General features: G+C 34.9%; 1 protein-coding gene across 1 annotated transcript in view; it reads left to right on the forward strand.

The window, feature by feature from the left end:
* The window catches only part of Slco6a1 (solute carrier organic anion transporter family member 6A1), a 214,991-nt gene that overhangs the window by 47,756 nt on the left and 143,328 nt on the right, over window positions 1-23,907 (forward strand). The window contains exon 4 of the mRNA XM_046460442.2: window positions 12,653-12,782. The gene's annotated coding sequence lies outside the window, so the exon portion shown is untranslated. The remainder of the gene's footprint in view (window positions 1-12,652; window positions 12,783-23,907) is intronic.

Below are 23,907 nucleotides of genomic sequence, written 5' to 3' on the forward strand. Positions count from 1 at the left end.
TGAGCCTGAGCCTGACTCTCTCTATATACAAATTATTTCCTCACTTTGTGCTCAAATTGTCCTGTTTCTTCTCCTTCTCCCTCCCCCTCCACTTTCTCCCTCCTTCTCCCACCCTCTGTCTCTGTGGAAAGCCAAACCATGCAAATGGCTCAAAATGACCATGACAAAATCAAGCACTATATATAAGCAATACTTCCCATATGTGGCTCATACCATTACTGAACAATTATTTTTCATTGTATCAAACAAGAGGTTCTTGACCAGAATTCTAAATGACAGCTGATTTCTTTCTTTTTAGATATACATGGCAATAGAGTATGTTTTGACATATTATATATACATGGAGTATAACTTATTCTGTTTAGGATTCCATTCTTGTGGTTGCACATGATGTGGTTTCACTGGTCACGTATTCATATATGAAAGTAGGAAAGTTATATCTGATTCATTGTACTCTTTCCTATTCCTTTCCCCTCCCTTCCCTTCATTCTTCTTTGTCTAATTCAGTGAACTTTATTAACAATAGCTTAGGTGTAGAACCAAACTAAATGTCCTTCAACAGATGAATGGAGAGAGAAAATGTGAGATACACACCACACACACACACACACACACATACACACACGCATACACAATGAAATATTAATCAGCCATACAGAAGAATAAAATTATGGCATTTGCCCATAAGTGGATGGAATTGGAGATTATCTTGCTAAATGAAATAAGCCAGTCCCCTCCAAACAAAGGCCAAATGTTCTCTGTGGTCATGTGGATGCTGATACACAATAAGCAGGGGTCAGGGAATAGAAATCAGAGCTGATTTCTAAAAACTTTACAATAAGCCTATTGAATTGCTACTGAGATGCAAAATACATGCTAAATCTACTGTCTTTGAGACTGGGAAAAGGAGTTCCCTGAAGCTGGTAAGGTTAATATTATTTGCAATAAGATGATTTCCTAGAGATGATATTTCACTGTGGGATACTTTCAATTTATAGCTAAGTTTTAGGTAAGGTTCTGGATTTTTTCTACTCTTTTACATTCATGAATCAAAATGAAGAATCTTAAATTAATGAAACTATTAACCTAAATATTCCAATTTCAAAATTTATATTGTCTTTTTTTATGTGTGTGCTGCAGAAAAAATTGCTCTAAGTGAAAGCTTAGTTTGCTACTTGAAAATATTCAAATATAAAGATTATTGAAACTGCAACATGAATTCTTTCTGAAGTATATTTTATATACATTAAGAATTGACAAATAATCTAAACAGACATTTCTCAAAAGAAAAAAATACAGATGTTCAACAAATGCTTGAAAAATGTTCAACATCTCTAGCAATCAGGGAAAATGAAAATCAAAATTACATGGAGATTTCATCTCACTTCAGTTAGAATGTCAGTCATCAAGAATACAAATAATGGGCTGGGAATGTGGCTCAAGCGGTTGCGCACTCGCCTGGCATGCATGTGGCCCGGGTTCGATCCTCAGCACCACATACAAACAAAGATGTTGTGTCCACTGAAAACTAAAAAATAAACATTAAAAATTCTCTCTCTCTCTAAAAAAAAAATTAAAAAAAGAATACAAATAATAATGATTGTTGGTGAGGATGTGGGGGAGAGATACACTTTTACATGGTTGGTAGGACTATAAATTAGTGCAACCACTTTGCAAAGCAGTATGGAGAGTCCTCAGAAAACTAGAAATGGATCCACCATATAATCCAAATATTCCTGTCCATGGTATTTACCCAGAAGATCTAAAATCAACATAGTTTAGTGATACAGGGATATATATCAATGTCTATAGTAACTCAATTCACATTAGCCAAGTTATGGAACCAACACAGGTACATGTCCACAGATGAAGGGATAAAGAAAATGTGATATATATATTCAATGTAGTATTACCCAGCCATAAAGAAGAATTAAATTATATCATTTGATGGAACTGGAGAACATATGAACATTTTTCATGTTCACCGTGAAATAAGCCAGATTCAGAAATTCAAATGCCACATGTTTTCTGTCATATTCAGAAGATAGAAAGAAGTAAGGAGTTAAAAAGAGGGGATCTTAAAAAAAAAAAGAGCAGTTGAATATACAAAAAAAAATAAAATAAAATAAAATCACTTTATCACTGGAAAAAAAAATAAAAAAAAAAATAAAAAGAGGGGATCTTGTGAAAATAGAAGGGAGAATAAAAGAGTAAAGGGAGGTGATCAAGGAGGAGGAACTAGGCATTGGAAAGGGGAGTAACTGTGGGATGAGATTGCTGAAATTATGCTATGTGCATGTGTGAATATATCACAAGGAATTTCAGCTTTATGTATATACATAACTTACAAATAAAGAAACCAATAAATAAATAGAAGGAAGACTAGCAGAGTTGAGGAAAAGAAGCAAGGGGAGGTAGAAAAGGAGTGAAAATGGAAGTCCTGGGGACTGAAATGGAGAACATTACCTTACATGCATGTATGGATGACAGAATGCACCCCCCTATGTTGTATAACTAAAATTCACTAATAAAACATTAAAAATAAAATAACAGTACCAATAAAAATATATATAAAGAAAACAGTATAAATGATATTTTATTTGTAGATACATACACGTGTATATAAAATAAAAACTTAGAAGGTGCTGAGAAAAGGCAGTTAACGAGGCATAGTAGTGCACACCTGTAATCCCAGAGGCTCAGGTGGCTGAGGCAGAAGGATCTCAAGTTCAAAGCCAGACTCAGCAACCTGGTGAGACCCCATCTCAATATAAAATATAAAAAGGGTTGGGAATGTGGCTCAGGTTAAGAGCCCCTGTGCTCAATCCCTGATAGGGGGAAGAGAGAGAGAGAGAGAGAGAGAGAGAGAGAGAGAGAGAGAGAGAGAGAGAGAGAAATCAGTATAGTTCATGCAAATCTAAGTAAAATGGCCTTTCCCTACTTGAGGGGAAGAAGTGATCAGGAGTTAATCCACTTCTTTTCTTGAGTAAAGGAGAAGAAAAAAGTTTTAGTGATTTACAGTAATATAGATTAAGGTTCATGGCTTATAAAGGACACAAATTGTACCTTTTTTTTTTAGTTCTGCTTTTGGTAAAATGGTAGGGATGAGATCTCAGAGCAAGAACTGGGAAAGAAAGATACTGATTTATGATCATGTCTTCTTTCCTGACAGTTTTTTTGTGGCTAGGAGTGAGGTAAAGACGATTTTAGCAAACAGAAAAACTGCAGGATCAAAAAATTATTAACAAAAGTGTAAGTCTAAAAGAACAAAGATGAAATTAAATGACATAATCTTACTTCTGGTTCTAAGTTTCTAAAAACTCTGTATTAAATTAAATATACAGTATTAGACATTTAGAACAAATAATGTTTGTGATTAGCAATAATCTCCTTCATTTTTATTTGATATTTTTTATAATCTTCCTAGTTTTTTTTTTTCTTTTAAAAATTCTGTTGTGTACTACTGTGGAATAAATGCTGTGACTCTTCCAGATTCATATGTTGAAACCCTCACCCAAAATGTGATGATGTTTGAGGAAGGTAATCAATGTTAAACAAGGACATAGGGAGAGAGTCGCAATCCAATAAGACTGCTGGACTCATAAGAGGAAGAGAGAAAGGTCTCTGTATTCTTCCCATGCATGCATGAAGGAAAGGGGCACATAGGAACACAGCAAGAAGGAGCCACCTGCAAGCCAGGAAGGGAGCTCTTACCAGGATGAGAGCTTGTTGACACCTGATCTTGGACTTCTTGGTCTCCAGAACTGTGAGAAATGGATTTCTATTGTTTAAGTCACCCAGTCCTTGAATGAATCAAGACTTTAAATAAATATACATATTATAGTTTTTCTTTAGAGTCATTTGATTCTTGGGCTGCCTCCCGGACTCTAGTAAAGAAGATGGGTACACCTCCTCCAAATCCACTTCTAACTGAACTGAAACTATACTTACCCAGACTGCTACCTTTCTCTCCCAACAAGTGAACCCCAAGTGTAATCTCCAACTAGAGGAATTGACTTTCTAGGTGTGCCCAGGTATGAGGAACTTTCTTGAGCACAAGACTCAGCACTAACATATATATATATATATATGTTTGTACTTATAATATATATGAGAGGCATACAGAATATGAATCCTGGCTCTGACAGTTGGCAAATTTGTGACCTTGGGAAAATAATGCAGTCTCTCTTTCTCTAACCATTCTGATCTGTAAAATGGATTAATATTAACAGCTACATTTTGATGTTATTTTAAGGGTAAAATGAGTTAAGACAATGGCCTAAACCTGGTGGATAGACATTTTGAAGGGTAGTAAGAAGACGATCCATTCCCAGATCCTGACTCCACACGTACTCTAACTGAGAACTCGTGGCCAGAGGAAGGGGTCTTGTCAGAGTGTCATGTCCACTTTCGTCTCTGGTTTCACAAACTGTCTTTTATGCATTCCAGTATAAGGTACACCTCTTACCAATCTAGAATCTTAATTGTGCTACTTTCATGTGATGTATGAATGTTCCGGTGCCACACAGAGGGGTAATATGAAACAATGTTGTTAGCAATCAGATAGTGAGTGGCAATAATAACTAAAATTATTTTTTGAAAAATCTGTTGATTTTCAGTTCTTTGCATTCATTAAAATTAAAGGAGGACTTTTAATTTGAATAATTAAAATTTCAAGTGGCAGTTAACTGAAAAGAATTAGGGCACTAGAGGTTTAGTTCAGTGAAAGAGTGCTTGTCTTACATGTGCAAGGTCCTAGGTTCTGTCCCTAGCATTAAAGACCAACAATAATAACAATAATTAGGGAAGATAGCAGAGAAATCTCTCATTCCAATCTACTTTTGTGTGTCAACCTGATTCTTGATTTGTCAAGTACCAAGCTAGGAATGGTTGTAATTTTTAAAAAATATTTTGATATATATGTACATGTTTTGTACTGAGGATGGGGATTTCAGTTTGCTTTATGCCTAGCCTTATAGACAGAAGATACACTATGGCTGTACTCACATTCCTGCCCCTATTCAAGGATAACACTCATAGGCTCCATCTGTTGGAGGAGACCTGTGAATATCACATGGTGAGAGAGTATGAGGGACAGGATCTATTATTGCAACACCTTTGAGTAATATTCATTACCACAGGAGAGGAAATACACTATCACTTCAAAGTTTCAAGGAGTTTTTGTAAGTGGAGAATTAATTTGGAATCAATTTCCTCTTTGTTTTAAGGAAGAAATACAAGTATTATAATAGAGATTTTCCTAATGAGGTTATCCTATTCTGGAATGAAGAGATATGCCACAATGAGAACTGAAATTATTCTGCATCAGAAACAAACATTTCTTTCCTACTCAGAAATGGAGTCACATCTCTAAACTTCGTTTCCTTTTAGAATTTGAAAGAACTTCCCATTTTTCCCTTTCTAAAGTCCTTGAGGCAAGTCCTTGTTTTGAATTTTGGGCTAGACAACTATGCTTAAGGAAACTCATATATGGAAGAGCTAACTCTGATGTGGTATTCAGGTTTTGAATTTTTCTTTCTTCTTTTTATATGATAATTCTATTTTGTCATATTCCAAAGACTTTAGTAAAACTTTGGGTTATGTCACACTGTATTTTGAGATGGTTCTTTGTAAAATTAAGGAATATGCTTGTATTAGGATAATCAACCTGTCTTGGTTTGCCAGGAATTTCCCATGTTAGTGCTGAGTCTTGTGCTCAAGAAAGTTCCTCATACCTGGGCACACCTAGAAAGTCAATTCCTCTAGTTGGAGATTACACTTGGGGTTCACTTGTTGGGAGAGAAAGGTAGCAGTCTGGGTAAGTATAGTTTCAGTTCAGTTAGAAGTGGATTTGGAGGAGGTGTACCCATCTTCTTTACTAGAGTCTGGGAGGCAGCCCAAGAATCAAATGACTCTAAAGAAAAACTATTGAAATCATGGAAACAGGCACATAAGATTACTTGGGTATTCTTTCAGTTGTTTCATAATGGGTATTGTCTTGCTGAGACTGATTTTTTTTATGGGTAAGTACTTTGTTTGAGTTCTCTTCAGAAATAATTAGAACATTTCATTTCATATCTCTGTTAAGGTATATGCTAACTTGTAAAAAATGGATCAAATGGATCTTTCTGATAATGATACAAATGTTTTTTATTCAAGAGATACAAATGATTTCCTAAAAAAGATGTTGCCCATGATGAAAATCAGATGATCAAAATATGATTTCACAAATCACATGGTTTCTTGCCATACAAAGATAGAATTTTTCTTCGCTTCATAGTGCTTATGAAGGGGAAAGGATGATGTGAAGAAGCTTCACAGAGAATATACCCAATAGGTGAGGTGCATTAACCATATAATGGGTGAGTTCCAAAATTATGGCTGTATACTTCTCAATTAAAAATGAAGCAGACTTATATGGAGAGTAAGTCCAACTAAAAGGTACATTTGTATGAGCAGTTCTATGGAGAAGTCAGCTTGACAACCATAGGGAAGATCAACAATGACATGTGAGGTACCTTGATGATAGAGGACTTGGCAAGTATCAACCTGGGAGGCTTTGGAGATTAGTTCTGAGGCCGAGAATATATAAACTATTATAGCCTGAGCTCCTTGCATTTAAAGAAGCAGCTTGAAGAACGTAGCTTTGCTGTGGTCTAAGTTCTCAAAGGGTGTGTCTGTTATGGTTTAGATGTGGTATCCCCCCAAGATTTACGTGTGTGACAATGCAAAAAAGTTTGGAGGAGAAATGATTGGGTTACATCCTTAACTTAATCAGTAACCTGATGGCATTAACTGAGTGGTAACGGGAGGTAGATGGGGCACTGCTGGAGGAAGTAGTTCATTAGGTGTGGAGCTATGGGGTGTATATTTTGTATTTGGAGAGTGGAGTCTCTGTTTCCTGATCACCATGTGAGCTGCTTCCCTCTGCCACACTATTCTGCCATGATATTCAGCCTCAACTTGAGCCCTGAGGAATGGACCCTATTGTCTAAGGATTGAGATCTCTGAAACCATGAGACCCTAAATAAACTCTTCCTCCTCTACAATTGTTCTGGTCAGATCCTTCTAGTCACAGCAGAAAAAAAAAAAAACTGAATAAAACAGTGTCACACCCTTTGAGTTTTGAAATCCAGGAGTTGAGGTCAGTAACTCAGTATGAGGAATCAAAGGTATGGGGTGACATTCTTCAGAAAACAGAGGTTCACTCTGAGTTCTCTCAAATAGGGTCTAATAAGATGCCATGTTCTTATAGAGAGGCAGGGAATCCTTCAAAACATCAAATTAGGCAAGATATTTGGAGGTATTTCAAAGCCACATTATAAAAATGACCCCTCAAAATTACTTTATTGCCTGTATGATATTAATCAAATTTGACCTTAAATTAATATCTTTTTCAACTCTTCTATTTTTAAGACAGTATAAACACTTTGCTTTCCCTAATTCTTTATAAGACAACCTTATTATTTTGCTAACTCTTCATTAATAAGGTAAAAAATATTTGATATTGCTTTTTGTGTGTGTGTGTGAGTGTGTTAGTTTTCCATCACTAACAAATATCTGAGATAATCAGATTATAATGAGAAAAGTTTCATTTGGCCTATGGTTTTTGAGGTTGCAGTTCATGATGCTTTTGGCTCCATTATTTTGGAATTGTATGAGAGACTTGTATTACTTATAATGAAGACTTTATATGTATGTAACCATTATATAATGTGGAGGACTTTATAGATTTATATTTTATAGCATATGAACTGAAAATCAAGGATTTCTGCACACTGTGGGAGGTTTTCCAGATCATATACAATAAATATGTGTATACATTAGGCTCAGAAAAACTGGATAGCAAATTTTTCAACTGTAATGACAGAATACTTTGCAAAATATACCTAGAGGAAGATAACTTTCATCATGTTTGGCTTTTGGAATATTTTAGACAGGTATGTTGATAGAGTTAGAGCTATTGAAATATGCTCAATTATGCTATAATTCTTTTTAAATTTTTTTTTCAGTTGTAGATGGACACAATACCTTTATTTTATTTATTTTTATGTGGTGCTGAGGCTTGAACCCAGTGCCTCACATGTGCTAGGAAAGCAGTCTACCACTTAGCTACAACCCCAGCTTATGCTATAATTCTTAAAAGTGACTTTAGAAAAAATGCAGGTGGGGTATATGGATATATAAATAAATGTCCATATTTATGGAATTTAAATGTCCATATTTATGGAATTTAAATATACAAAAATATGGAATATAAATAGTGGGTCAAATGATATAATTGATTTATTTTTAGATAATAAAAATTGACAGCAATTTTATGGTTTTACCATCTATGTTTGTCTTAAGACTTGAGTAACTATTTAAATAAGAAAAGAGGAATTAATTATAAGAACCATGTGTTTGAGGTTGAATATAAAGAACTATTTGTGATTGTATGACGCTTTTAAGATGCTAATGAATACTGGTGTCTCCCCTCTTCTTGTTTTTCTCTTTTTTAAATTATTTTTTATTTATATATGACAGTGGAATGCATTGCAATTCTTATTACACATATAAAGCACATTTTTTCATATCTCTGGTTATATACAAAGTATTTTCACACCAATTCGTGTCTTCACACCTGAATTTTGGATAATATGATCATCACATTCCACAATCATTAATAGCCCCTGGCCCTCTCCCTTCCCCTCCAACTTCTCTGCCTTATGTAGAGTTCATCTATTCTTCCCATGCTAACTCGCCCTATCCAACTATGAATCAGCTTCCATATATCAGAGAAAACCTTCAGCATTTGTTTTTTTTTGGGGATTGGCTAACTTCACTTAGCATTATCTTCTCTAACTCCATACATTTACCTGCAAATGTCATGATTTTATTCTCTTTTATTGCTGAGTAATATTTTATTGTGTATATATGTACATTTTTTTTATCCATTCATCTATTGAAGGGCATCTAGGTTGGTTCCACAGTTTAGCTATTGTGAATTGTGATGCTATAAACATTGATGTGGCTGTGTCCCTGTAGTATGCTGTTTTTAAGTCCTTTGGGTATAGACTAAGGAGAGGGATAGCTGGGTCAAATGGTGGTTCCATTCCCAATTTTCCAAGAAATCTCCATACTGCTTTCCATACTGGCTGCATCAATTTGCAGTCCTACCAACAGTGTATGAGTGTACCTTTTCCCCCACATTCTCACCAACACTTATTGTTGTTTGTATTCATAATAGTTTGTATTCACACTAGCAAGTAGAGAAATGCAAAACAAAACTACTCGAAGATTTCATCTTGTTTCTGTCTTCTATCTATAAAAACAAAAACTTTTGTCTAGTCTCAAAAGGCCTAAAGTCATCTTGATTATGCAAGATGATTCTGGTAAACATTAGAAGAGTGTCTCTGAGGAGAACATTTGGATAAAGGTACATTTTCTTTCCTTAATATTTGGAGATGGAGCAATTAATGTGGGGAAGAGATTTGAGTATTCATGAAGTAAGACTAGACTACTCCATTTGGTGTTTTTAACAGCGCATGTTCTGAAATCCTAGAAAAAATAACCACATCTCCCCACATATTTTATTGACTCCATGTCAAATCACTTACTGTTTTTTTTCACTCTAGCTATAATAATGAAAGTGAAATACATATTTATGTGATTGCATCATCTTTCATTGAGGAATTCTCATTACTCTGTGCAATCATATTCTAATCTTTACATGATCATGAACATTTGTTTTCTAACTTCATTTTCCACCTCAGCTCAATTCCTTGAAGGTCCTATGTTCCTTTCCAATTAGGGCTTATAATAAGGTGTTCCATCTGTCAAAATAGTCTTCTTGCACCTAGTTCTTGGATAACATTTTTACTTATTCTTCAGATTTCTACCTAAGTTATTTCGCAGTGAATCCTTTTTAATCTGGTCTAATACAGATCTTGTGCATTCACATTGCACCCTGTACTTCACCTTTATAGCAGCTTTAGTTCCAATTAAATAATAATTTAGTTCCAATTAAATAAATAAAGTTTTATTGAAACACATTGTTAATCCATTAACATATCATCTATAGCTACTTTCTGCTTCTACTGTAGCAGCATTGAGTTGCTGTGACAAAGACCATATGGCCCTCCAAGCCTAAAATTTTATTACTTGGCCTTTCACAGGGTATGTTTATAGACTTCTGAAAATGCCAAAACATGCTTGTTTTCCAATCAGTCTCATCCAAATACATTGGCATTAGCAAGTTTTTCTGTCCCTTCTTCATGTTTACGACTGGTCTCCCAGGTCTTCATTCTTCTACCTTGCCTACAGAGTCCCTCTTCTTAATCAATGGATTCTATCAATGAAGTTGTGTTGGGATAGGGGAAAGTGTGGGTTCTTTATAGCCTTCAATCTGAAACATCTACAAGTCAAACCTTACTCTTGTTAACATGGGCATCTTCTTAAAGTTTAATGGTATCATGTTATGATCCTAAATGAGTTTCTCTTGCCTTTCATTAGTTTCACCAGAGATACTTCAAGTCCTTTAGGAAGGGTTTGAAGATGGAACCAGGATCAGAACCAAACTATTAAAGTGTATACACACACACACACACAATCATGTGATATGTGTGTGTGTGTGTGTTTGTGTGTGTAATAGAATTAATCAGAGCCACAGAGGAAAACCAGAGACAATATATAAATTATTTTAAAAGGGAAGTAAATATCAGGATCAAAAATTGGTTAAATAGATGATGGAGAGACTAAGAAATTAAATAGAGGAACGGTGAGTCAGTTTAAAGATGAGCAGCAGTAGAAGGTGATAGCATTCCTATGCTGAAGGAGGAGGGAGAAGGCAATAATATGCTGAACGTCAGGAGAAACATGGAAGTAAGTGGATCCATGGGGAAGATGAACACGTTGCCAGAGAACCTGAAAAGGCAGAAAGAGAAGGTGCATTTGTTGTCTGCTGTTACAACAAGATTCTCAAGCTGAATAATTTATTTTTAAAAAGAAGAATTTATTTAGCTCATAGTTTTGGAAGCCTGGAGTCCAAGATCAGGCAGTTCTGTCTGCTTGGCATCTAGTGGGACCCCTTACAATAACATTGCATATGGCATCCTAATGAGAATGCATGTGAAGAGGGAGAGACTGTGTTGAGACAAGGGATCCCAGAAAGGGGGAGGCCCAATCTTACTCTTTTTATAACTAATTACTATCATGAGAACTCATTCTATGAGGCCAGCATTAATCCTTTTCAGGGAATGTCCTTAGTTATTTAATCATATTTTACTGGACCCCATATCTTAAAGGTTCTACCACTGTAACACTGACACACTGGGGACCAACCTTCCAACATATGGACCTTTGAGAAATATGCTCAAACTATAGCAGAGGAAGTGAAATACCCTGGGTTTCCCATTTTTCATATTATCCCAGACTGGCTAAACCTAGACACATGCACTGGGCTGGGAAGCATGTGAACTACAGCCTACAGGGTAAGCTCCTTTGAGATGAGAACTAATAGCAGACAGGTGAAGAGGGCAATGAGAAGAAAAATGGACTGTGCACCAGTACGATTATTTAATGAGACACAGAATGGGCCAATAAATGTTAAATTTTCATTTCTTCTAGATTTTAGGTCCACTGGTCATTTTATATTATCTTTATATTGTTATTAAAAAATGTAAAGTGTTTTCAGAATATGCTCCAGAACCTTGAATCAGGTCAAAAATTTTCTGAATATGGTGAGCATTTTTTTTGTGTGTGTATTTGTTGATTGATTGCATATCCTCTTCTGAGAAGTGTCTGTTCAGGTCCTTGGCCCATTTGTTGATTGGGTTATTTGTTCTTTTGTTATTTAAATTTTTGAGTTCTTTGTATCTAGAGATTAGAGCTCTATCTGATGTGTGAGGGGTAAAAATTTGTTCCCAGGATGTAGGCTCCCTATTCACCTCACATATTATTTCTTTTGCTGAGAAAAAACTTTTTAGCTTGAATTCATCCCATTTGTTGATTCTTGGTTTTAACTCTTGTGCTATAGGTATCTTATTAAGGAATTTGGGGCCTGACCCCACATGATGGAGATTGGGGCCAACTTTTTCTTCTATTAGATGCAGAATCTCTAGTTTGATGCCTAGTTCCTTGATCCATTTTGAGTTAACTTTTGTGCATGGTGAGAGAAAGGGATTCAATTTCATTTTGTTGCATATGGATTTCCAGTTTTCACAGCACCATTTGTTGAAGATGCTAACCTTTCTCCATTGCATGCTTTTAGCACCTTTGTCTAATATAAGGTAGTTGTAATTTTGTGGGTTGGTCTCTGTGTCCTCTATTCTGTACCATTGGTCCACCCGCCTGTTTTGGTGCCAGTACCATGCTGTTTTTGTTACTATTGCTCTGTAGTATAGTTTAAAATCTGGTATAGCGATACCACATGTTTCACTATTCCTGCTTAGAATTGCTTTAGCTATTCTGGGTCTCTTATTTTTCCAGATGAATTTCATAATTGTTTTTTCTATTTCTGTGAGCAATGCCATTGGGATTTTGATTGGAATCGCATTGAATCTGTAAAGTGCTTTTGGTAATATGGCCATTTTAATAATATTAATTCTGCCTATCCATGAGCAAGGTATATATCTTTCCATATTCTAAGGTCTTCTTCTGTTTCTCTCTTTAGGGCTCACCATCTCTAGCAATCAGAGAAATGGAAATTAAAACTACTCTAAGATACTATCTCACACCAGTAAGAATGGCAGCCATTATGAAGTCAAACAACAATAAGTGCTGAAAAGGATGCAGGGGAAAAGGTACACTCATACACTGCTGGTGGGACTGCAAATTGGTTGCAGCCAATTTGGAAAGCAGTATGGAGATTCCTTGGAACGATGGGAATGGAACCACCATTTGAGCCAGCTATTCCTTTTCTCGGACTATACCCAAAAGACCTAAAAACAGCATACTACAGGGACACAGCCACATCAATGTTTATGGCAGCACAATTCACAATAGCTAAACTGTGGAACCAACCTAGATGCCCTTCAGTGGATGAATGGATAAAAAAAATGTGGCATATGGAATATTACTCAGCACTAAAATATAACAAGATCATGGCATTTTCAGGGAAATTGATGGCATTAGAGCAGATTATACTAAGTGAAGTTAGCCAATCCCTAAAAAAACAAATACCCAATGTGTTCTCTGATATAAGGGAGGTGACTCAAAATGGGGTAAGGAGGAAGAGTGTGAGAAGAAGATTATCACTAAATAGGGAAGAGAGGTGGGTGGGAAAGGGAGGGAAAAGGGGAATTGCATAGAAGATGGAAGGAGACCCTCATTATTATACAGAATACATGTATGACGATGCGAGGAAAAAGAAAAAAAAAGAAGTGTGCCACATTAGATTGGGTAGAGAGAAATGATGGGAGGGGAGGGGTGGGGAAGGGGGAAAGGAAGGGCAACAGATTAAAATAGACATTATTATTGCTGTATGTATATATGTGACTGCATGACCCATGGATTCTGCAACCTGTACACTCAGAAAAAGAAGAAATTATATCCCATCTGATTCAAATGTATGATATGTCAAGATCATTTTACTGTCATGTGTAACTAATTAAAACAGATAAAAAAAAATTCTGAAAACACAAGGGTGTCCAGTGATGAGCTTCTTGAAACAACCTCTATTTGAAGATAGTCAATTCCTTCAGTAAATAAATGGATACTGACTGTCTCAGATCTTGCATTTATTTTAATACTTATAGTAACTCTTCTGCCTAACAGTCCAAAAATTTTGTATTTCTACATATCCCTAAATTTCACAAAAAAGAAACCATCCCCATTTATTCCACTTCCCCAAATTCAATTACTATCTTAACACACATATATCAAAAATTAAGGAGTTTGTGGTGATATTTGCCTCTGAGATGTGAGAACATTGAAAAAATATACAGAAATGAGGTAAGGAAAAATATTACCTCTAGTGCTGTTAAGGATCTAAGAGCACAACTGGGACTTGAAGATTAAATTTATTTTTTTCACTTCTTCAAACTAAATTAAACCTGCCAGAGAATATGAGTAGCTACAGGCCAGGATTCTGAAGGCTCAGTGTTCTTTCTTCATTTTCACTTATTAGATAAAATTACCTTTCTTTTGGGGGGATAGTCAAATAATGAGGTACAGGGAACAACCAGAAAGAATCCCTGATGTTCTTTTCTAAAAGACCTCTCCCATTGTACAAATGAGAGAAAGTAGATAATAGATGTTCCCCTCAGTCAAATGGCTACTGAAAGTAAATTATCCATCAGTCATATAAAACCTGATTTTGGTCAAGTTTAGACCCACTGGTTACTAATTTGTATATAATCAATCCATGTTTTAAAATGGATATTCTTAATTAAATCAGATTAAAATATTTTCTTTTGAATTTTTTTGCCTTTAGACTCAAGTTTAACAAATATATTGTGTGCTATTATAGAACAAAAATATATTGTATACTGATCATAACTAATAACCCTCACTGAAATCTCAAAAGACAGAGTATTAGGAACATGAGTGTGAGGGTTCATAATTATGTGTTTGGAAATATTCTCCTGAAAGAAAGTGAAAAACTTACAAAACTAACGGTGGATAAAGTTTATTTTAAATGACTAAATCAGTATCTTTTAGATTCTGTAGAAAAATGAAATATGTGCCCTCTAGATGGCAGCAAATTAAATCCTTTAAAACATTAGTACCTCTGATAAAGTAGAAGGAAAAGGAAGTGTATAGAGGTAGCTAAAAATTGACACAGAACCTACAAACTTAAACTATCTACTGGCAAAATAGATGATAAACTGTTCCAAAACAAATGTGATTACAGACTATCTATAGGTCAAAGGTCAAACTCTTTCAACACCCATTCTTTCAGAACCTCATATTCTGAGAAAATACCACAGACAAGTTGATCCACTAATAACTCCCTGCTGTGGTTTGGATGTGGTTTGGGTTTGTCTCTTCAAGGTTTGTGTGCAGGAAGCTTGGTCCCCAGTGTGATGGTGTTGAGGTGGTGGGACATTTGAGAGGCAGAGGCTAGTGGAAGGTGGTTAGGCCTTTGGGACTCTGCCCCTAGAAGGGAGCCAGGAAAGATGGAAAAAACAAACTCGCTTTTATAACAAACCACTCTCGTGGTAACTAATCCACTCCCATGATAACAGCCTTGCTCCCACCCCTTTCCTGTGTGGTCTCTTACCATGTGATGCCCTCCTCCATGTTACGATAGAGCAAGAGGGCCCTCACCAGACAAAGCCTTCCGCTCATGTACTTGCCAGCCTCCAGAACTGTGAGAAATGAATTTATTTTCTGTATAAGTTGCCTGTCTATTGTATTCCATCATAGCACATTGACAAAGAAACACCTTTAATCTGCTCTTTGGGCTTACATCCCCTTTTGTCTTTGTTTTATTTACAGTTTTTTTAAATAGCCTTAAATAAAATACTTTTTAATTGTTTTAACTAGTGTCAGAATAATTTCTCTTCAATAGTACATGTTTATTTTATAATGTTTTCCTTCTTTTCAAAAATTTAGCATGTTACCTAGCAATCATTCTGAATGGTTTTAAACCAAAAGTTATTTTTAAAGGGCATTATCTATAACAGGAATGCATTTCTAAAAGTCCCCTTCACCAGCTAACTTCTCATTCAGCTGTTAGTACTTCATCTATAGACTTTCTAAATGATCTAATATCTCCAATCCCAATCCCATTTTAACATTATATACTATCTAATCCATAAAAATAGCTTTATGTTCATTTAACACCATATATTTCTTAATTGTTGATCCTCATCTCTCCCACTTTCTTCTGAGTGTCTCTGTGTCCACAAAGCTTTCAACCAGGGAGCCATTCCTGGGCATCTACATTCTCTTTTTGTCCAGCTTTCTTTTCTTTGCTGTCCCTGAAGCTGCCTCGGGAAAGCTTACAACTCATTGTCATAGCTTTTACCTTTCTTTCTAGCTGTCTTAATCTTCACTTGTACATCCTTCTAGAAAACTTTCACACAATTATGCTTCAAGTGTTGCCCTTTCTATAGCCTTTTGTGGAAACATCTTGGATTTATTTTCCCTTTCAATTGAGTCATCTCCAACTAATTGAGGGTCTTACTTGCAGAGAAGTTGCTTCTTTCTTTCTTTCTTTCTTTCTTTCTTTCTTTCTTTCTTTCTTTCTTTCTTTCTTTCTTTCTTTCTTTCTTTCTTTTAAGATACAGGATCATGATTCTAATAATTGTGACAAATAATTGTCTTTGCTTAAGTACTTACTGTATGCCATGAATGGAGTGAGACACTTTTAAAATATTGCTTCCAATAATCTCAAGTGGGTTAATTAATATTGTAATTTTACAAATGAGTAACAAATGGTCACAATGTTTAGAAGACTTACCCAAAAAAGATAATGGATGGATTCAAAGTCTTAGGAATGCTTTATTATGTATATGGCATTTCCCCTAGTGTTCCTCATATTTGTGATCCTTGGAGTTTTAAAAATTATGTGGCATTTCATTTATATAGCAGGTAGACTTCTAATATTAGTAAACTAAAAAGACTAAAAGGAAGCTGAATACATGAAGTAAAAAGTCTGTAATCATTGAGAAAAATAGTATTCATAGCATCCACATATTTAATATCACTTTCAGCATTGTACCTGCAGGTTTCATATTTTGTGTGGAATATATCATTGGTTTAACTGTATAATTATTAAGAGACCACCTGTTAGAAACTGTAGCAAAAAGTTGTTACTCTCAATAAGAGAGGAAGCAAGAATCACTCACTAGGGAAGCTAAGGAAATGAGAATTATTGGCTAAAAGTGAGTACAAATTCTATAGCTTGTAATTGGTGATGCGATTCCTTGCTAAGGCACATTACAGTTATTTGCTCCATCATATTGCTTATCTGCTTTACTGACTCATTTGCTAAAAAGGGTTATGTGAATCACCACAAACATATTACTTTGCTGAATATTTTTCTAATGTTTAGAGGTTTTAGCTGAAAAAGGTATTCTTGGGAAGATTCATAATATTACCTCATAAACATTCATTGTTTAATTCAAAGTGGTTTCTTAAAATATCTCAAGTTCTTGAATTGCTGAACTCATCAAGGACTGCATTAGTTGGTAGCTATATTTCAGTGCTTATACTGAAATTTTGTGCTATCTTCACTTATTAACTTCTGATAAACATCCAAAGTGATTTTAAATCCATATTTTTCTAGATTCAAAGACATTTTTTCACATTTAATATTTTCAAAATGGGGATATATTTTATAGATCTCTACAGTTTCTATGAAGAGCTTTTTAAAAATCACTGATTTATAAGGAAAATATAAATATAAAGATATACATTTCAGTTAGTTCAGAGCAAAATCTGAAGACAATTCAATGATTATTAAAATTGGAATGATTAAATAAACTATGGTGAATTCATATCATGGAATTCTATATGAAATTATACTGTTTATAAAGATGAATCAGGTGTGATGTTTAATAATGTTAAATATGGCCAGGTGTGCAGCCAATTTGGAAAGCAGTATGGAGATTTCTTGGAAAGCTGGGAATGGAGCCACCATTTGACCCAGCTATTCCCCTTCTCGGTCTATTCCCTAAAGACCTAAAAAGAGCATGCTACAGGGACACTGCTACATCGATGTTCATAGCAGCACAATTCACAATAGCTAGACTGTGGAACCAACCTAGATGCCCTTCAGTGGATGAATGGATAAAAAAAATGTGGCATTTATACACAATGGAGTATTACTCTGCATTAAAAAATGACAAAATCATAGAATTTGCAGGGAAATGGATGGCATTAGAGCAGATTATGCTAAGTGAAGCTAGCCAATCCCTAAAAAACAAATGCCAAATGTCTTCTTTGATATAAGGAGAGTAACTAAGAACAGAGTAGGGTCGAAGAGCATGAGAAGAAGATTAACATTAAACAGGGATGAGAGGTGGGAGGGAAAGGGAGAGAGAAGGGAAATTGCATGGAAATGGAAGGAGACCCTCAGAGTTATACAAAAGTACATACAAGAGGAAGTGAGGGGAAGGGGAAAAATAATACAAGGGGGACAAACGAATGTCAGTAGAGGGGGCAGAGAGAGAAGAGGGGAGGGGAGGGGAGGGGAGGGGGGATAGTAGAGGATAGGAAAGGCAGCAGAACACGACAGACACGAGTATGGCAATATGTAAATCAATGGATGTGTAACTGATATGATTCTGCAATCTGTATATGGGGTAAAAATGGGAGCTCATAACCCACTTGAATCAAATTGTGAAATATGATATATCAAGAACTATGTAATGTTTTGAACAGCCAACAATAAAAAATTTAAAAAAAAAATATGGCCAGGTGTGGTGGCACCTGCTGGTAATCCCAACATCTCTGGAGGCTGAGAAAAGAGAATTGCAAGTTCAAAGCCAGCCTCAGCAATAGCAGGGCACTAAGCAACTGAGTGAGAGTCTGTCTCTAAATAAAATACAAAATAGGGCTGCGATGTGGCTCAGTGGCTGAGTGCACCTAAATTCAATCCCCGGTACCTCATTCCCCAAAATAATGTTAAACATGCAGGAGAAGAAAATATCCATTAAAAAAAAAAGCTTAGAGTACAATTCTTGTAGCTGTATGGTAGTGCCCTCTATTATGAAATTAAAACCCCATGATTAAACTTTTCTCAGCCTGCATACATGCTAAGACTAAAAATAACATAACAAATTCATTTAGCTTGGATTTAAAAAGTAAATTTATTATAAAAATGAAAAAGTATTTTATAGTAAAGTTGAAAATAAACCATAGTTGAGTGATTAATTCTGTTATTTAAATAAATAATAACCCTGAAATAAATTTTAATACTGAAAAGGAACCTCTATCATTGTACTCTCCATTATGACTATCACCACATATCTGTGGCTATTAAGTACTTACATGAGGCCAGTGCAAATTGAAATAAGATGTAAACCTAAAATAAACTCTAAATATTGAAACCCGAATAGAAAAAAAACCTGAATAGAAAAAAAAATTAGAGATATTTATTCCATTAAATATCTCTAATAAAAACTGGTCTTTACAATGTTGATTACATGTTGAAATAATAATATTTCAGGCACATTGGTTTAAATATATTATTAAAATTAATTTTACCTGTTTTGTTTCTTTTTTATGGTGGTTACTAAAAATTATTAAATTATATATGTGCTTCTTTGGTGAGAGTGTGAAGAAAAAGGGAAAACTTGTACACTATTGCTGGAAATGTAAATTGCTATAGGCATCATGGAAAGTAGGAAGGAGATTCCTTAAAAAATAAAAATAGAATAACCACATGATCTAGTATTACAAAATTTGGATATATATCCAAACAAAATTATAATTTCAAGGAGATATCTACATTCTCATTACAGAATTATTTTCAATAACCAAGATATGGAAACATCATTATTATTTTTTAAGACATAGTTAACTTTTAGGAAACAAGGAGATCTTACCATTTGTAACTATATGTTTGAACCTGAAGGACATTGTGTTGAATAACATAAGCCATCATAGAAAGAAACATACTGCATACTCTTACATGTGGATTCTAAAAAGTCAAACTGACAAAAACAGAGTAGTATGGGAATTACCAGCAACTGAGGGGTAGGGGAAATGGGGAGATATTGACCAAAGGATACAGGGTTTCTTTTATGGGGAAAAAAATAAATTTTGAAGCTGTAATGTATAGCATGATGACTATAGTAAATATTGTGTTCTTGAAATTGGCATAGTATACATCTTAAGTCAGTTGTTCTCAATAGAAACACACAAATACACCTAGACACAAATACAAATGAAATAACCATCATAACAATAAAGGCGACAGCAGGGAACTTTGGGAGGAGATGTATGCTTTTATGGTCTTGATGATAACTATGATTTCCTAGGGATATGGTTACCCCAAACTCATACATATGTTAGTGTGTGTGATAGCATCCCATAAATTCATAGTTTTTCTTTACTCTTTTTGATTATTTTCGTTTGTTTCTCTGCCTGGATAACTTACAGTATTCTGTCTTTGAGTTTACTTATTCTTTCTTCTGTTTGATCAGTTCTGCTGCTAAAGCTATTCAGTTTTTCAATTTAGACATTGCATTTTTTAGCTCCAGTATCTAGTTATATTTCATAGTCTCTACCTCTTTATTTAACTTTAATTTTGTTATATTTGCTTTCCTAATTCCATTTAGTTGTCTATTTGTCTGGGATCTCTCTGAACTCCTTTAAAATGATTTTTATAATTATTTGTCAGACAATTCTTAGATCTCCATTTTGCCAGGGGTCAGATGCTGGTACTTTGTTTTATTATTTTTATGATGTCATGTTATTATTTTATTATTTTTATGATGTTATGTTTCTGTGATTATTCGTATTTGAGTCCCATTTTCCTGTCTTCATATTTGTAGAAACAATCACCACCTCTATTCTTTTTTAAATATATTTTTTTAGTTGTTGATAAAACTTTATTTATTTACTTATTTATATGTGGTGCTGAGAATCAAACCTAGTGCCTCACACATACTAGGCTTGCACTCTACCACTGAGCTACAATCCCAGCCCACTACCTCTATTCTTTACTAATTGGTTTCAGGAGAGAGAAAAAAAAAATTGTCACTGAATTTGGCTAGAGGTCAGTGTACCTCCTCTTGCTCCCTAAATGCAAGACTGGTGCTGAGAGCTTCCTGTTTATTTTCCTTCAAGTAGTTCACTGAGGTACTCAAGGTACTGTACCTTTGTCTATTCTAGCAAAGTCGAGCTGGTGCAAAGATCTGCTCCTACAATTGAAATCTATGTACTATTTGTGGATGCCGGCATGGATCATCAATGTTCTATGCATTGGGACATTTGGGGCACCAACCGTTATGGTGTGGGATTCTGGGAGTGCATGTCAGCTGGTTGATTGAGTACATAGGTGAGTCATGCTATGGAGTTCACAAGTGGTCTATTGTTGGAGTTCATGAGCTGATTACCAGGACCTATGTCTGGTTGTTTTTGCTGTGGGTTCCTCCCACTTCTCCATAATCCTAGTTGTCCCCAGGTGACTTAGTCATGTTAATCCCCTCAGTGTTCTGCATGATGCAAGACAGAATGAGGTCTCCTGGGTAGTGTCTGGTAAGGTTGGGGAAGCCAGGTACTCACTTGCTATTATTTTACCCTGTGGGAGATGTTGGATTCAGGAGATTTCTCTCAGCATCAAGATTTGCCAAATGCCTCTGAGAGGCTTGACATGAGTAAAGTGAGGCTGCTTCTCTTACCCAATGTATCCATTCTCAATATTTTTCTCAATGAAGAGTCTGTAATCTCTTAGTTGACTTCTAGGTCTTCCACAAAGGTATTTTTATTCATAGTTAATTGTCAGATTGGTGTTTCTGTGTCAGGATGAGGGCTTGAACCTCATATTCTTCTGTCTTGCTGATGTTATTCCCTGACATTTTATTTCTATTTAATAGCACTGCTCCATAGCTTTGATTTCATAGAGACATAAATATACCAAAGGTCTCTTTCTACCTAAAATAGAAAAGAACTTGGTAAGGGGTCATTTATTATTTCTTTTTTATATCACCCCTCCTTTTTGTGGCATATCTTTCTTTAAAAAGTCAAATTTCCCTAAGACCTCATCCTTCCAACAGGATGCAGTTATGTTGTTAAGCAACATTACAAATGCAATTCTGTGACCTTCTAACTTAGGCTTCTTCTTACCTGGATAAGGATGTATTATTTTATGACTGCTGCTTGTTGCTTCCAGAAGGAATTTCCAAACTTTCTAAAGAGAGCACACCAGTTTTTTACAAAAATATTTTAAACATTATCAAATATTAAAAATACAGCAACATGGTCATTCAATTGTTTCCTTGTGTAATGAATTTCTCAAGTGACTTTGGAGCAAGTAAAAGGTCAAGAAGAAACAAAGCAGATATTGAGGGAGGGAGATCATCTCTGTCAGTATGCTCAATTAAGTACAAGTGCTACCTGGTTAAGCAATGCAGTTCAGAATTTAGATATCTGCAGATATTAAAGGGCAGAAGGATATTTCTAGAATCATGACTTGGAAGTCAACTATTTCTGGGTAAAGTGATGATTATTAATATCTTCTACTTACATGATTTTGTTTGTTCTTGGCACAACTTTTCCAGCATACACCAATCCTAACATAATACTTCTGTTTTTATCTTCACCTCAAAAATATGTTCAAATATGAAATATACCCCTTTAAATATTTCTTTAGTGGTAGTAGTAGTTTCCACAGAGTTTCTCAGACATCTCTCTCTCTCTCTTTCTCTCTCTCTCTCTCTCTCTCTCTCTCTCACCCCCCGCCCACATGCATAGTTGATTGCTTCCATAGAGATGTGTGGTCAAAGCAAAATGGTAACATGAAGTATTTCGGGAGTCACAATAAATATAGTATATAACTGGGTCACAAAGATGAAGGAGGAAATATTAAAGTTTATTAAAATGTATTATTCAAAGATGAAGAATCCTGAAGGGTTTACCTTGAAAATAGTAGTTTCCAAAGTTTTTAACCTATGAAATCATTTAATCAAATAAAAGATCATGCAGAGTCTCAGTATAAAATAAGTGATTGCCACTCTGATTCCAATATTGGAAATCCTTTTCTATTGCCAGATCTGAAAAAATCTTAGAAGGTCAGGAAGAAACCAAATGATCGTTACTATACTTCTAACTGAATGGATATTGGTGCAAATCAGTCAAGGAATATTCAAAAAACAATGGGTCTTACATTCTCTTCTCTAGCTTTAGAATTACTGTCAGCTCCCAAAGTCCCTAAAAATGTATTTTGGAGCCTTTAATGTATTGATACATCAGTTACAAATCCTCTAATACTAGTAGGCTACAGTGTAATCTGCTTCTAAATATGAAGCCCTCTCTGGGGATGGCCTTATTTTTGTTTCAACATCATGCTTCAAGAATCAACTCCAGGGGGATAGGAAGGGCAGCAGAATAGAATAGACATTATGATTGCCATATATATATATATATATATATATATATATATATATATATATATATATATGACCAGTGTGATTCTGCAATCTGTACAATCAGAAAAATGAGAAATTATACCCCAATTGATTCAAATGTATGAATTGCCAAGATCATTGTAATGTCTTGTGTAGCTAATTAAAAAAGAAAAGAAAAGAAGGGGAAAAAAAGTATCAACTCCAATTAAGAGTAATATTCTTACCTCTTTTTAAGTGCTATACAATTATGGGACTTCCCAATGTCCTAAAGACAGGTTAGTGGAAAAGGCATTTTAGTATTTGTTTGCATTCCTTTCTTATTAAGACTTAATGACAGTGAAGGTGAGAAAATATTATGGAATAGTTGAATTTAGAAACAAATTTTATTTTCAACATTACATAGTAGGATAAGAATGAACTTTGAAATTAGACAATAACTTTCAAATTTGGCTCTGTGCATTCCTGGATGTTTTGATACATTCTAGCCCTTTGCCATGAGTTCTAAAAATCAAGTGTCTCTAGAGATAGGCAAATGATGCCTGGAGAGAAAAATTGCTCCTGGTCAAGAACCGTTGGTTTACATCAATACAGAATTCAAAATTTCTCATTTAAATTTTTCATATTTTCTAATTGACACATACTGATTCTCCATATTTATGTTACAGAATATAATGATTTAGTACATGTATACAACATGTAATTATCAAATCAGAGTGATTACCATTTATAACTCCTTATACATTTATCATTTCTTTGTGTTTGGCAAATTCAAACTTCTTCTAGTTTTTCATAATTTGAAATAGGGTATTTTAAAGTACAATCACTTTACAGTGCTGCAAAATACTAGTACTTATTCCATCTACTTAACTTTATTTTGTTCCTCAGTATTCAACCTCCTACTTTT

The sequence above is a fragment of the Marmota monax genome, unplaced genomic scaffold (assembly GCF_021218885.2).
Source record: "Marmota monax isolate L192 unplaced genomic scaffold, Marmota_monax_Labrador192_F-V1.1 WCK01_AAM20220418_F8-fsc00006, whole genome shotgun sequence".
Taxonomy (NCBI): Eukaryota; Metazoa; Chordata; class Mammalia; order Rodentia; family Sciuridae; genus Marmota; species Marmota monax.